This window comes from Podarcis pityusensis (genome assembly GCF_964106645.2).
Source record: "Podarcis pityusensis genome assembly, chromosome: 11".
Taxonomy (NCBI): domain Eukaryota; kingdom Metazoa; phylum Chordata; class Lepidosauria; order Squamata; family Lacertidae; genus Podarcis; species Podarcis pityusensis.
Genome location: NC_138036.1, coordinates 19366584 through 19383382, shown reverse-complemented (window position 1 = coordinate 19383382; position 16799 = coordinate 19366584). Strand labels below are relative to the sequence as shown.

At 47.8% G+C, this 16799-nt stretch overlaps 1 protein-coding gene across 1 annotated transcript in view; it reads right to left on the bottom strand.

The window, feature by feature from the left end:
* Nucleotides 1-10342: 10342 nt before the first annotated feature.
* CCDC152 (coiled-coil domain containing 152) overlaps nucleotides 10343-16799 on the bottom strand; it is a 29292-nt gene continuing 22835 nt past the window's right edge. The window contains exons 12-13 of the mRNA XM_080973147.1: nucleotides 12284-12407; nucleotides 10343-10439 (exon numbers count right to left, since the gene is read on the bottom strand). The gene's annotated coding sequence lies outside the window, so the exon portion shown is untranslated. The remainder of the gene's footprint in view (nucleotides 10440-12283; nucleotides 12408-16799) is intronic.

Genomic DNA, 16799 nt, shown 5'->3' with positions numbered 1-16799 from the left:
TAGTTTTTTGAGGGGGGTGGGATACACTGTATGATGTGTGAGTCCCTTCTAATTCCTGGATCCGGCAAGAGTTAAAATCTAATGGGGGAGCCCATTGTTGAATTAGCCAGTTAAGGGCCATAATGGCCCCTAAGTATGGGTCAATTAGTATCAGAAAGGAAGTTGCTCTGTGACCCTCCCTCACCTGGCTAGTAATGAAAGTTGGGGTTTGTGGGGAGGGAGATTAATCCTTATGCACCTTCCTGCATGTGCCAACCATCCTTACTGTCATATTTTGGGAACAAGCTACAGCTTAGTGGCAGAACACCTGCTTTTCAATCCCTGGCATCTCCAGGTAGAGCAAGGAGTGAAACCTTACTGAACCTGGTAGAGACGCTGTGAGTTAAGTGTGGACAGTACTGAGCTAGGTGAACCAATGATTTAACTTATATATAACACAGCTTCCTCTGTTCCTGTGCCTTATGAAGGAAGCACAGAGTTAGATGTTTCCACATTACTGGTGTATATTGTGGACAGTTGATGACACAACCTTCATGGCAGAAAGTGAGGAGGAATTAAAGAGTGAAAGAGGAGAGCGCAAAATGTGGTCTGAAGCTCAACATCAAAAAAACGAAGATCATGGCCACTGGGCCCATCACCTCCTGGCAAATAGAAGGGGAAGAAATGGAGGCAGTGAGAGATTTTACTTTCTTGGGCTCCATGATCACTGCAGATGGTGACAGCAGCCACGAAATTAAAAGACGCCTTCTTCTTGGGAGAAAAGCAATGACAAATCTAGACAGCATCTTAAAAAGCAGAGACATCACCTTGCCAACAAAGGTCCATATACCATAGTTAAAGCTATGGTGTTATGTACTGAGTTGAATAGGATCCAAACTGTAGCAGTCTGATTGGTCCTAGAACAATAGGATCCAAAAGGCAGCAGTCTGATTGGTCCTAGAACAATAGGATTCAGAATGCAGCAGTCTGATTGGTCCTAGAACAATGCAGCAGTATGATTGGTTGGCAGGAACCACCCAATCCTGCTCCAGATTGAAGTGAATCCACAACCTGATTGGCTTACAGTAGAATTCCAGAATTAGCCAATCATGTGCAGCCCATTGTGTAAATAATGTATATAAAGCAGATACTGTGAGGGGACATTTATTCATTCCTCCTCACCACTATGAGCTGAATAAAGAGCATGAAATCACTTTGCGACTCTGAGTATATTTCACTGGCGACGAGGATGGGATCCCGCTGAGCTGACTGCCACACACAGCACCGCAGCACCGCCAACTGCCGCACCGCTGCCTCGCACCGTGTATCCAGGCTTCAGCTCCGGGGCACAAGGAACTCAGAATGGCAGCCAACAGCAGCTTCTCGCCATTCAACCCAGCATCTGGAGACTGGGAAGCGTACGCCTCCCGTTTCACCTTCCTCCTAGAAGCCAAAGGGGTCACCGACGAAGAAGACGCCAAGAAGAGGGCGATATTCTTCAGCGTCTGCGGAGAGGAGACGTTTGAAATCGCCCGGGCTCTCCTTGCGCCTGAAGACGTCGCTACTGTTCCATACAAAACAATAATGGAACAGCTGAAGGGGCACTTTTCGCCGCAGCCCTCAGTGGTGGCTCGTCGAAATGCCTTCTACGCAAAGCGGCAAGCCCCTGGGGAAACCATAACTGGGTTTGTGACCTCTCTCCGCCAAGCCGCCCGGTTCTGCAACTTCTCAGAGCTGGAGAACATGCTTCGTGACCGCCTCGTCGGTGGCCTGAAGGATGAGAAGCTGCAACGACGCCTCTACGCTAAGAAGGACCTAACGTTCCAGGTCGCTCTGGAGGAGGCCCTGGCAACAGAAGCTGCCGAGAGGTCGACCCAAGAGGCACGGCCGAGCCTGCCATCCCAACCGAGGGTCCACCATGAAGACCTCACCGACGACTCAGGATCCGACAGGGAGGAGGTGCACCGAGTACAGCAGCGCACTCAAGCAGCGCACAGACCACAGCTGCCTCGACGAGAAGGAGGGAACTGCGCAAGCTGCGGGGAGAGTCACGAGAGGAGGACCTGCCGTTTCCGCAACGCAGAGTGCAGGCAGTGCAGAAAATCGGGACACATCGCCCGGGTGTGTCGGGCTCGGCCCACCCGACACCAGGCATCAGATGACCAATCCAAGAGCCCCAGGTCCCGGGGCCCAACGCACCAAGGCAACTCGACGGAGCTCACGGACTTCCAGGTATACCAGTTGCCCCACCCCAACGTAGAGAAAATTTATGTAGAGGTACAGATAGAGGGGGCCCCATGCCGCATGGAGCTTGACACGGGTTCAACTCTATCCATAATCTCGGCAAGGACCTTAAGGAAACTGTGTCCCACTGGGGGTCCCAAACTCAGGCCGGCCCCATTCACCCTCCGGGACTTCCAGAAACGTAAGGTCCCCACAATGGGGGTGGGGACCTTCAGGGTGCAATACCGAGGGCGGACGCGGCAACTGGACTTGCTTGTGGTCAAGGGCCCCTACATTAGCTTACTGGGATTGTCATGGTTTGGACCACTGGGGCTAGCTGTCACCGGGGTGAACCACACTAGCTTACAAGTGGACGTGGACGCCATATGCAAGGAATTTCCAGGGGTTTTCGATGGGAAATTGGGACAGTATACGGGCCCCCCCATTGCGCTACAGCTTGACCCCGCAGTACGACCGGTCAGGCTCAAGGCCCGCCGGGTCCCGTTCGCCTTGAAACCCCGTATAGACGAGGAATTGGACCGACTCGTAGAGCAAGGAGTGCTGGAGCCGGTGCCTAATGCTCCCTGGGAAACCCCAATCGTCACACCCGTCAAGCCTAATGGTTCGGTCCGCATCTGCGCAGACTACAAATGTACCATAAACAAGGCCCTCACGGCCCACGCATACCCAGTGCCAGTGGTCAGCCATGTCCTTGCCACCCTGGCTGGGTCGAAAATTTTTGGCAAGCTGGACTTGGCCCAAGCATATCAACAGCTGCCAGTAGATGAGGCCACAGCAGAGGCACAGACGATTGTGACGCACAGAGGAGCGTTCAGGGTAAAGCGGCTGCAATTCGGTGTCAGCGTGGCACCAGGCATATTCCAGAATATAATGGACTCTCTCCTTAAAGGGATTCCTGGCGTCACCCCCTTCTTCGATGATGTGTTGATTGCCGGCCCCACACCAGAGGAGTTTGAGGACCGCCTCCGCACCGTTCTGCACCGTTTCCAGACGGCGGGTCTCAAGGTGAAGCGGGAAAAATGTCTACTAGGAGTGCCTCAGGTGGACTTTCTGGGATTTATGGTGGACGCAGAAGGGGTCCACCCGACTGGGGACAAGGTACGGGCCATTTGTGATGCCCCAGCGCCCAAGAGCAAGACTGAACTTCAGGCCTTCTTGGGGCTATTGAACTTTTACCATTCCTTCCTTCCCCACAAGGCGGCGGTAGCGGAGCCCCTACACAGACTCCTGGACAAGCGGGCCCCTTGGGTGTGGGGCCAGCGCCAGGAGGCCGCATTCCAGGCAGTCAAGGACTTGCTTGTCTCAAACTCGGTCTTGGCACACTTCGACGAGAGGCTGCCGGTGGTGCTAGCATGCGACGCCTCACCCTATGGCATTGGAGCTGTCCTGGGGCACCAACTCCCGGATGGAAGAGAGGTACCGGTGGCGTACTTTTCCCAGACACTCAACACAACCGAGCGGAACTACTCGCAAATCGACAAGGAGGGTCTGGCAATCGTAAAGGGAGTAAAAAAATTCCATGATTTCTTGTACGGGCGGCCCTTCACCGTGGTGACTGACCACAAGCCGTTGCTTGGCTTGTTTGCCCCCGAAAAGCAGACCCCCCAAGTGCTGTCTCCTCGCGTCCTCAGGTGGTCAATTTTCCTTGCCAGCTACCAGTATGCACTGATTCACCGACCTGGGAAGGCGATGGGCCATGCGGACGCCCTCAGCAGGCTACCACTACCGGAAACAGGCCCTGACCCAGCACCTGCACAAGAGGTTATGAGCCTGGAGCTGCTTCCCGACCGCCCCATTCAGGCACAAGAAGTTGCACACCATTCCAAGAAAGATAGGGTCATCTCCCGGGTCCTGGACTGGGTGTGGAGGGGATGGCCCAGCAGCAGCCCCGGGCCAGAATTCGCCGGCTACACAACCCGCAAACATGAACTGTCGGCCCACAAGGGGTGCCTGTTATGGGGAAGCAGAGTCGTTGTTCCCCAGCCCCTCCGCAAAAGGGTCCTCACAGCCCTACACGAGACACATCCAGGGGTAGTAAGAATGAAGGCCCTTGCCAGGAGTTATGTGTGGTGGCCGGGGATCGATGGAGAGATAGAGGCCTGGGTCAAACACTGCCAGGCCTGCCAAGAATCCCGCCCAGATCCCCCAAGGGCCCCAGTCCAGTCCTGGGAGTCCGCCCGAGCACCATGGTCACGCCTGCATGTGGATTTCGCTGGCCCCTTTCAGGGGAAAACATTCTTCATAGTGGTGGACTCCTACACCAAATGGCTGGAAGTCGCACTGGTACCGTCCACTTCCACGTCCGCAGCCATCCGGGTACTACGCAGGCTGTTTGCAACCCACGGGCTCCCTGACACTCTCGTCTCAGACAACGGGACTGCATTTACGTCAGGAGAATTCCAAACCTTCACAGCGCAGAACGCCATCCGCCACATCCGTTCGGCGCCGTTCCACCCTGCCACCAATGGCCAAGCAGAACGCATGGTGCGGACCACCAAGGACACCCTTCGCCGCATGACGCAAGGGGACTGGGAGTACCGCCTTGCCACATTCCTTCTAGCACAGCACAGCACCCCCAGCTCAACGACTGGCCGGAGCCCCGCTGAACTACTAATGGGTCGGCGCCTTGCAATCAGATTGGACCGCCTTCACCCCGATAGAGCTCAGGATGAGGTAGTGGTGGGGGAAGGCAGGAACCCCCGGACCTTCGAGGCCCAGGACCCAGTGTACGCAAAGAATTTTGGGGCAGGCCCAGCATGGGTACCCGCCACAATCACCAGGGTCACTGGCCCCGTGTCGTACGAGGTGCTAACGGATGGGGGGCAATGCTGGCGCCGCCACTGCGACCAGATACGGCGACGATTCCCGGGAGAAAACCAGGAGGAGGACAGGTCAGAGGAGTCCCAAGGGAACAGCGGGGCAGTGAGGCCCATAGAGCAGGAGGGGCCAGCAGGAGAGGCAGAATCAGTAAATACAGAGAGGACCCGTGAGGCCGAAAGGACACCGGAACCAGAACCACGACTGAGCGAGCCGGTTGCACCAGACCAAACAGCCGCATCACAGCCAGCATCCTTGGAACACGAGCCAGAACCCGGAGCCCGGACCAGGGAACACCCCAGGCCACAACGCACACGTAGGCCGCCGGCATACCTTGAGGACTATGAATGCGACCTCCCGGGCAGGACTGGAACTTAGAGGGGAGGGGTGTTATGTACTGAGTTGAATAGGATCCAAACTGTAGCAGTCTGATTGGTCCTAGAACAATAGGATCCAAAAGGCAGCAGTCTGATTGGTCCTAGAACAATAGGATTCAGAATGCAGCAGTCTGATTGGTCCTAGAACAATGCAGCAGTATGATTGGTTGGCAGGAACCACCCAATCCTGCTCCAGATTGAAGTGAATCCACAACCTGATTGGCTTACAGTAGAATTCCAGAATTAGCCAATCATGTGCAGCCCATTGTGTAAATAATGTATATAAAGCAGATACTGTGAGGGGACATTTATTCATTCCTCCTCACCACTATGAGCTGAATAAAGAGCATGAAATCACTTTGCGACTCTGAGTATATTTCATATGGTTTTCCCAGTAGTGATGTATGGAAGTGAGAGCTGGACCATAAAGAAGGCTGATCGCCGAAGAATTGATGCTTTTGAATTATGGTGCTGGAGGAGACTCTTGAGAGTCCCATGGACTGCAAGAAGATCAAACCTATCCATTCTTAAGGAAATCAGCCCTGAGTGTTCACTGGAAGGACAGATCGTGAAGCTGAGGCTCCAATACTTTGGCCACCTCATGAGAAGAGAAGACTCCCTGGAAAAGACCCTGATGTTGGGAAAGATGAAGGGCACAAGGAGAAGGGGACGACAGAGGACGAGATGGTTGGACAGTGTTCTCGAAGCTACAAACATGTCAGACCAAACTGTGGGAGGCAGTGGAAGACAGGAGTGCCTGGCGTGCTCTGGTCCATGGGGTCACGAAGAGTCGGACACGACTAAATGACTAAACAACAACAACAACAAAGTTAGAAAGCTTTGAAAGGGGATTGTTAGATAAATTCATAAGGGATAAGAGTAAACAATGGGTATTTAAAAAAGGTAAAGGACCCCTGACAATTTAAGTCCAGTCGCAGATGACTCTGGGGTTGCAGCGCTCATCTCGCTTTACAGGCCGAGGGAGTTGGCGTTTGTTTGCAGACAGTTTTTCCGGGTCATGTGGCCAGCATGACTAAGCCGTTTCTGGCGCAACGGAACACCGACACCAGAGCAGTGCACGGAAGCGCCGTTTACCTTTCCGCCGGAGCGGTACCTATTTATCTACTTGCACTGGCGTGCTTTCGAACCAATTTCTTGAGAACAATAACCATAGAGGACTATTGTGCTCATGTCTTGTTCATAGGGTTCCCAAAGGCATTTTGTGTTTGGCTGCTTTGGGAAACAGAATGCTGAGCTAGACAGGCCTTTATCTGATCCAGCAGATCTACTCTTACGTTTCTCCCATACTGTGAAAAGGATCCCTAAGATGTAAGTCTTTCAGTTACCAAACTGCGGGATGGGAAATCTCCTTCATTACTATTTATTAACATATATCCCCCACACCCACCAAATATTCATTATGCAGCAGATAGTCTGGAAAATAGGGTTCCTCTGAATATATTCAATCTAAGTATATTCAAAAGTTGTTTTTTTCTATCAGCTTTTCAACCTAGGAAGGATGCCAAATGATTGCAAAACTGTTTACAGGAGCAAACATATCTCCGGGCTAGGAAATAATTTGTATCTCCTTGGCTAAAACAGTTTGTCTTTTCAGTGTGCTTGGATTGATGTACTCACTTACATCTTCTTTTCCAACCACGGGGTGAGCCTCCCTGTTCTAGGTCAAGGTCCTTTGGCACCGAACAACTTATGCGAAACAGGAACACTCTTTAACTTGGTTTTGTAGTTTTGATGAAATGTGTACTTCAGCAAAATGAGTGCCTGGAATATTTTTCTGTGGCTCAAGCTCTGCTCTTAGAAAGTGCTTTGGTATGCATTTCCTTTTGAACTACCTCTCAAGTGCGTACAACTTGATTTCATTCATCCCAATATATTTTGATAGCCCCTTTTTGCCATTTTAAACATAAAACAGGTAAATGGGGTTGCCTGGAACGTTGGCTGTGGGTGATGGGAGTTTTAATACAGCAGCATTTGGAAAGGTTCCTCACTCCTGATTTACTCTGTATACTTAAGGAAGAAGAGCACATTTCTTTAGAGCAGGTTTTCCCATAGTGATCGATACTGACCCCTTCGGGTCAATAAGACTGCAAGGGGTGAATAAAGACCTAGGAGTTGAAACAAGGTTTAAATGAGCCTAGGGGCAGAAAAGAAGTTTGTATATAGAGGATATAGTGCAAAACATTTAATTAGGAACTGTAAGTCTCATAAATAAATAGCATAGGCATATACAGAGTGCACCTCCCTTGTCAGTGGGGAACCTCTGTATAAGAAGATTCCATAATACAATAATAGTATTCCTTATTTTTTTACATTTTATGATTCCTAGGATGCCTTTATCTGCTCCGCTGCAACAAAACATGTCTCTCTCGTATTCAGCCACAGCAGGCACTGTAACCTTCCAGTGGTTTGACTTCACTCCCGTAAGTGTACTCTTCCATTGTCTCCCGAGACAGACAGATGCCAACCAAGTAATGGTGATGGATGATTAATAAATGTTGTTTATGTATTGATATCGCTTGACTTTATTTCATTTGCATTTCTAAGAATTGGGGTTGGGCTCCATGACAATTTTAAAAGCTCATCAAGGGGCCAATGAAGTCTGGAAAAACCTGGTTTACAAGGTTCAACGGTTAGCAAGAACTGATTCCAGCCTTGTTTATGAAGCCCCGATCCAGAAATAGCCTAACTGCCCACAGTGATCTGAAAGTCCTTGTTTACTCTTTTACCACAGTGGATTTCCTAGCACAGCAAAAAAGTGTTTTTTACTTCTTCTAATTTACTCAACTTCCTTTTATCCTAGGAAGCATATGACGGATTAATTCCACTACTGAAGAGTCTAATTATTTTAATGAGAGTGGAGGCATTCCACTCTCTGTCCAGGCAAAGAACTGTCCAGAAGCATACAGATCTTCTTAATACATTCTGATGGTTGTATCATTATGTTGATCTCCCATGGGCAGCCAAGGTTGTTTTCAGACCATCCTGACCCCCACTGACCTGAAACCAAAGCCTTTTGGAAAACACAGGCAAACTGGGCTCAATAGCCACTACTGGTTTGAAACACTCATTGTACTCTAAATATAGGTGCTTCATCAGCATGCCACAGCCTGCTTGAAGAAACATGCCAATCCCCGCTCTGGTCTTGGAACCCACAAATTGTTGGTAGACTAGTTTCTCACAGTACTAAGGTTTATTTTAATGATTTTACGAAATTTCTATACTTGCACAAATTTACGATTGCCTGTATGTGATTGAATCCATCCCACAAAACAGTGACAGTCTGGAGGTGATCTTGCGTCACATGATTCTGCACAAAGCAGAGAAGAGCAAGGCTGGATCTACATTGATCTTATAGAACGTTGTATTTAATAGCGTTTGGAACACTTAATGGCAGTTTTTCCATTGCCAGTGGCTCGCTGCTCTGCAGCACCCCCTGGAGTCACATTTTAATAATGCATTTTTAACGTTATAAATTATTAGTGTAGATATGCTCCGATAATGCACTGCAATTGAAAGGGGTGTATGTAGCTCGGTGATGGAGCGTGTGCTTTCCTTGCAGAAAGTCTCATGCTCTATCTCCACCTAGGGCTAGGAATGGTTTGTCAGGAGCTGGTGTCAGGCGCAGGTCAGCAATAAAATAATAAAGCACCCGATGTCAGTGAACTCTTTATCAAAGAAACAAAACAGCTCAGTCCTAGCTGGTTGCAGCAACCCTTCCCAGTAGGTCTTGCCCGAATGAGGCAGTTGCAAGGACTGAAGGTCCCTGCCTTCCTACCACTCTCTAAGGCGCTTTCCCCGGTTTCTTCCCCAGCAGCCTAAGGCTCTATTGTCTTGCCTCTCTTTGCTCCTCCTTCATTTCTCTGCATGTTCTGGGAGACCAGGGGGAGTGAGCAGGTCACAGCAGGAGGGGGAGACTCCTTGGATTCTTCAGCAACCTCCCTCATCTCTGTCTCCTGGCCCTCCTCCTCTCCTGCCTCTAAGTCTGCACTGCGCTCTGCCCCAGCCTCTTCCTGCTCCCTAAACCTTGTTGCCTCTTCAGCTTCCAACACCACCTCTTCCCACCCTGCTCCCTCTTTTCCTTCTGAGCACTCATTTTCAACCCACCACCAATCCCCTGGCTCAGAGTCTTCTTCCCTTGGGGGTTCCCCAGCTGGTGCCTCCCACCACTCCCCTGTCATTATTCTAATCTGAAATCCAGGAGAGCTGTTGCCAGCCAGTGCCAACAACACTGAGCTAGCTAACTAATAGTCTGGCTTGATAGGACAGCGACTTATCTAAGGAGCTATCAAAATAACAGAGTGTCTTTTTATGTCAGATTTATTAAAGGAAAGGACAGAGTGCCTTGTAGTGCTTCAAAGACTAACAGCACAACCCCCTGCATGCCTGCTCAGGGGGGAAATCCCTCAATAAATGTGTAGAGGTTGCAGTCTAATACAGGGAGAGTAAGATTTCCTGAAAGTTTGTGCCAGTTTATACTTGTTCACTAATATTATCATTTAAAGCAGAGGCGTATTGTTCTCCATTGTGACCCTGGTTCAAGTCAATATGTGCTCCACATAATGGCTGCACCACAAGGGCTCTTTGAACTGAAAAGCAACTCACTGTGATGGAGGACTTGATCTCTGGACTTGCTCCACAAACACAGCTTTATTTCCTACCTACCAAGTTCCAGAAACCTAAAGCAAATTTTTGGACACCCGTAGAGGAGTCCACTTAATAGAAGTAAAAATAGACCAAGCAAATAGGAGCTGTTTTTCACCTATGGAGTTTCCTTTCCCCCACCCAATCAACTCAGTATCCTTACAGTCATATTGTGATCATATTATAAAGCTGGCTTGCTGCTCTGTGAAAGTTTGGTCCCAATAAATGTATCATGTGACTGGGGATTTCTGAACTTTTCTTACCGAACAAGAGAGCTTCCTTTCCTTTTGGTGTCATGTTTAAATGTTAGCTGCCTTGGATACACAGCTGATGACCCTTCTGCCCCGACCATCCTTGCTTCTCAAGAAAACAAAGTGAAATAATGAAATAAAATCTCAGATACATTTTGCTTCATTCTTCTATGTGCTCAGAGGAAGTTTGGCAGTGGTTCTGGGCTGCAGTGTCAGCAGAAACCTTATCCTGTTTTTCTGCTTCCAACTGGCAAAAGTTCAGAGAAGTGCAACTTTAAACTAGCTCAGAAAGCACACAGTTATGTTCTTCGGGCATTTCTTGTCAAAACCTTTAGCAACCATGCAATTAGCATTAATTAAAGACAGCTGTTTTGCTTTGTGACATGCTGGGAGGTTGCATTGTTTTGATCACATAGGGTGAGGAACACTGGATGGAATTAAAAAAATGGGCCCAATCCAAAGGGTTGCCTTCTGCACATGCATTCCCGTCCCTAGAACTCATACCTCCCAAGTGCCCTGATTTAACCAGGACAGCCACACTTTCCTTGAAGGCACCCTGGGCTCTGCCTTCGTTCCAAGGTGCCCCAATTTCACACCAGGTGCGGACGAGGCTCACAGAAACAGCTCTTGTAGCAGTGGCAGCATTGTGAAGGAGCAGTTGCCGGCCTTTATGAAGGAGGCACAAGACTGTGATGGGCTCCTAGAGCCCTCCTGCCTCCCTTCCCAAAGCCAGCAAGCACTTACAGGGCTTGGGGAAGGAGTTGGGGGTCTCTTGCGCCCTATCAGAGCACCTGCCTCTTTTCCTATGCTGGACAGAAGCTTCCTAGACTTTGGGAAGGAGGCATCAAGACCTCTGGTAGGATCCTGGAGCTCTCCTGCCTTCTTCCCAACATCAGGCAGAAGTTTACAGGGCTTTGGGAAAGAGGCACGAGGCCCCTGTCCTGATTTTTATCGGCAGAATGTTTGGAGTGTATGAGAACTTGGTTGGGACCATCCAACCCATGGTGGCTGGGGACCATTGAGACTGGTAGGGCAGAAGGTAGGGAGACCAACAAGAGTCAGAGCCAATCACAGGCACACCTAACCAATTCTAGCTTTCACTTCCTCTTCCTTTTCCCTGTTGAGTTCAATAAGGGCAACCTTATTAAGGAGGAGGAAGCTGACCCCTCCACGACTGGTTGTAATTAAGAAGACAGGCAGGTGAGAAGACTGAAGTTGGTGGGGCACTGCCCCATTTGCCCAAGCAGAGCAGCCTCCACTGCTTCCAATGAAAGGGCAGGTTAGAAGATTCAGTACAGGCAAAAGTACTCCAAGTACATAGCATGTGGAATCCCCCCCCCTACAAGATGCAGCGATGGCCATCAGGTTGGATGGCTTTAGAAGAGGATTAGACACATTTATGGGGGATAAGTCCATCTATTGTATCTAGCCATGATGGGGATGTTCTCCTTACAATGTTGGAGGCGATATGCTTCTTAAGGAATGCTAGTTTCTGGGAGTCGCAAGTAGGTCAGGTCCTGTTTGTGGACTTCCCATAGGCATCTGGTCAACGCAGTGCTTGACTAGATGGGCCTTTGACTTGAACCAGCAGGGTCCTTCTCACGTTTGTCTATTCTTGCCCAGCCCACCACCAGGTTTGGTGTGCTGGGCTATGTGCTTGGTCTCCTCCCGGTGTTGTGTGTTTGTGTGACATCACAGATGCTGAGATCCCCCAATGTTGGGTCCAAGCTGCAGCTCTGTCTGAAAGTATTTCGTTTCTTTTTAAAATCAGGACTGCCCAATTAATAATAATTATTTATTATTATTATTATTATTATTTGGTAATTTTCTCTAACACAGTGAAGGCATGTGAAGGAATGTTAATTGTGTGCTTCTTAACTAAAGTACATAGCTATCTAAAGCTCTCCACCCTCCTGCCCTGCCCCCGCCCCAAGATCCACCAACTAAAATTACCTGGCTGTTTGATTTTATTATGTAGCTTAAAAAAAGGACAATGATGGAGTGCCACCTGATCTGGTACTTTTACTGCTTGTTTGTGTTGAAACAGGACCAATATATTTGGTCAATCTAGAAAAGCCTGAAAAGGATTAAAAAGATAAACATGTGAATTTGCAATGGACAGAACTTTTAACTAATGATGTATTAGATTTGTAACATTTATTGCATTTTATAGTTATGAAAACCAATAAAAAATAATTCAGAAATAACATAAAATCACCTGGTTGCAATACTGGAAATACAAGGCCCTTAATCATGCTTTTGTTGTTGTTGTGGGAAGTGCAGTGTGTGGGGTGTGTGTGTGCTTTTTACAGCCAATTCTCCTCTGCAAATGCCTTTGGAGGCAAAGAAATCAGCTTCATCACTCACCATCTTTAATATATATTTTGTCCTTTCTGTCCTTGTGGCTGATCTGAAAATATAATATCTAAATTGTAACGTTTTAAAAGTCTCAATGAAATGCAGTTGTATACTCCTGAGGGATGATGTGTGGGTGTCCAATCAGTTAAGCAGTTATCCTTCCTAACATTTAATATACACCTGCCTCCTTTCGTTGGGTATTAGTAGGCAATTGCTCATACTATGAATATTAATTGTGCAAACATGTTGTAATGTGTCTCACAGGTAAGATACTTCATGTCCATCAAATTAACAAATATTGAGGGAGGCAATAAAATGTACTCAGTACTGTCTTTATCACGGTGGCCAACCTGATACCTGTGGGAAGCCTGAAAGCAGACTTACACTGCATCCAACAGTGATGATGGAAAATAGCCATTGTGGTTAATAACCACTGACAGCCTTATCCTCCATGAAGTTGTGGACCTCCAGATAATGCTGGACTTCATTATCCATCAGCCCCAGCTAGTGGTGAGGGATGATGGAAGCTGTAGCCCAACATATCTGGAGGGCCACAGGTTGTTGACATGCAGAGGGCCGGGAGGCCAGCTGGGTAGCCCCAGCCGGGCCGTCCCCTTCCAGCAGTCCCACTCTGTAGACCATCGGCCTCTGCCCTGACGTAAATCAGCGACCCAGGCTTCAAAGCCAGGGCACACTATCAGCAGATTGAACTGCGCACACAGAATAGGCGTGAGGCTTGTGGAAGCATACTACAACTACAGATTTATTAATCATAAATCAGGGCAAAGAAACATGTTGTCTCTCTCTCTCTCGTCTTCTCAGAGAGAATAGGAAAAGCAAAAGCTATACACAACGGAAGTACCCAGCAAGATGTGCTGGAATGTAAACAGACGTGTGACACGCAACAGTTCCACACATCTGCTCCTTAAGGTGGAATGGAAATCTCAACACAGGTTCCCCATCACTGGCCTACACTTACGAGCTGTAGCTCTCCGGTTTTTCCAAGCCTTATCTGCAGATGCCAGGGACTGAACCTCAGATCTTCCACATGCAAAACTTGTGCTCTGTGACTTATAAATGTGAGCGTCCACCTGCACTTTGCTCAGGTGTTTTGCTAGCTTATCTGTAATGGTGAGGATGGGGAAAGAGGGAAAATGCATACCTGCACCATTTCTCTCTGTGCTTCTTTTTCACATTCTTTGGTTGTGGATCCAGGCACGCTATCCCTTAGAAATAAATGATTAACAAGGTCTTGGTCTGGCAAATGCCATTTTAGGTCACCTGCTCCTTTACCTCTCAGAGGAAAAAAATGACCTGTTATATTTTTCCCATGCTCAGTGATCTGTAAAGGAATCAGTCTTCTACTAGATCAGACTCGCTCTGGCAGGTGATATTGGAGGCTACGTATTTTCCTTTATTACCTTTCCTGTTGTATGTTGCTTTCTTCAGTAGGACTTGTTTTCAAATGTGTGCAAAGGATTGCAGCCTTTACTGCCCGATTCATTTGTTTATTTGAAGCATTTTTACATACACACACTTGAGTTGGCTTAGAACCATCAAGAAGACTGACCCTGCCCTCAGGCTTACCATCTAGAAGACAATGATGCTGGTCACTATTTTCAGGTGACTATTTTCAGTCACATCCTGGCAAATTCAGGTTGTGTAATTCAAGTCAATTTGGAGCTGTTGTGTGTCAAACCTATTCCTATCCATCCCCTACGCCAAAACAGGTTTTTTGTGTTAAGGGAAGTGGAATGCCCTCCCATCAGCTGTTAAGGAAATAAGTAACTATACAACCTTTGGAAGACATCTGAAAGCAGCCCTCTATAGGGAAGTTTTTTTATGTTTCATGCTTTTGTATATGCTGGAAGCTACCCAGAGTAGCTAGGGCAACCCTGTCAGATGGGTGGGGTACCAACAACAACAATAACAACAACAAGTAAACCTCTGTTGCCACATTCCAAATTAAGGCCTTGTTTGGAAGTACCCACAAAAGGAGAAGAGAGTGGGTAAGATAGTTTCAGACACTGAAAGCATAAGACAGAACTTTGCTTGGGGCAAAGTCTGTCAGATCCAGAATATCATGTGATATTCCTCAGAGCCAGACTTCTCAGAATCTCAAGTCAGCAAAGGAAGCTAGTACATTCAGATAGGGACTTGGAACTGTTCCTGCAAACAGCTTGTGGCCCACCAAACCAACCGTAACCTTTCAACCATTCTAGGAGGTGCTTGACAATCAGTGGTTTTCCCCCTCAAGAGGTGGGGAGGGGACAGGTTTATTGGGCTGCTGTACATGATTGATAGGCCAAACTCATCTTGGTGAGTCAGCAGTTAACTAGCCAGTTTTAACCTCTGTATTTCATGAAGAGTTACTCATTGCACGTCCTCCAGAATGATAAGAAATTAAGATTAATACTTGCCCTGATGAATTGTCTGAACATTGTCCTATTTTATGTCTAGCGAATGCAGCTATCAAAGAGGACGATCGGGCATTATCCATCTTATCTATATCACACTGGCATAAATCTTCATTGGCTCAAGGGCTTATCTGGGGAAACCTTTGCAACGTTAAGAAATGCCATCTTTCTTCCAATCTTCTATTTTGAGACTCTATTTTAAAAAGCACCTTTGTGCTTTTTGTTGGGACAGAATGTGGAAGTGGTTGTACCATACTCTGAATTCTGCTGGGTTTGAAAATAAGGCACATTTGAAAATTATTCCAAAATTCCACACTCACAGGCCACTTTAAACCACTTAAACTAAACTATGGTTGAGAAATGAAGGCACATGCACTTTGCTCCCCCACGACTCTGGGTGCTGGCAGTGCTGCCAGGATCTAGGTCATGGTCTCGTTATGTCTGATCCTGGGTTCGTGGTTTGTCTTCCCCAAAGAAATCTCAAGCAGTAAGCCAAGAACAAGCCGTGGACACAGCTCATAGTTCATTTGGAAGGAAACAAACCACAAGGCTACATTCAGAAACAACACTATTCCAAACCACGGCGTAGCAGGGAGGAGGGAAGCACTTGCGATTTCAGCAGCATGTCATACAGTCGCCTATAAAACATAATTTAAGAAGGATATTGACAAGCTGGAATCTGTGCAGAGGAGGGAAACCAAGATGATCAAGGGTCCACACCTGGAGTACTATGTTCTCTTCTGGATGCCACAGTTTAAGAAGGATATTAACAATCTGGAACATGTGCAGAGGAGGGAAACCAAGCCTTAGGAGGGACAGTTGAGGGAATTGGGTATGTTTAGCCTGGGTAAAAGAAGACTGAGAGGAGATATGATAGCCATCTTCAAATATCTTAAGGGCTGTCACATGGAGCAAGCTCGTTTTCTCTTGCTCCAGAATGTAGGACCCAAATCAAGTTACAAGAAAGGAGATTTTGACTAAACATCATGAATAATTTTCTGACAGTAAGAGCTATTTGACAGTGGAACAGTCTCCTTCGGAAGGTGGTGGACTCTCTTTCATTGGAGGTTTTTAGGCAGAGGTTGAATGGCCAGCTGTCATGGATGCGCTAGTTGAGATTCCTGCATTGCAGGGGGTTGAACTAGAAGACAATCAGGGTCCCTTCCAACTCTACAATTCTATGATTCTATGGTTTTGCCCCCAAGGAAAGATGGTTCATTCTGCCTCAATGCCTTTTACCCACCCCACAGCTACATGGCAAACTGCTGGGATACCCTGGGAATCTGCTCTGTAAGTGCCACAGCTTCCTAACTGCCCCATTGCAACACAACTGGGCACACAAGGACTTGCAGCATACTTGAACTTGCTCTTTGGGTCCCAGCCATACTCTCAAGGCAGCGTAGGGATCACAGGCAGAGAAGCACGAAACAGCTGGAATAGGTTCCTGCAATTTAACAGTCTACTGATTCAGTTAAGCTTTTGTCCCATAAACAGAGAGATGTAAAGGAGCAATTGTTGCCAATTTAATCTGAGTTCCAGCTTTTAATTTTCTCAAGGCTGTCAAGCCATTATGCTAAGCACAGCTAAGCCGAGCAGCCCTGAGCCAAATCACAGCCTACATTGTTTACATTCAGGGAGGAAAAGAGAAATAAACGATACAGGTTGGAGGCTGTTTGCTCGCTTTTTGTTCATTT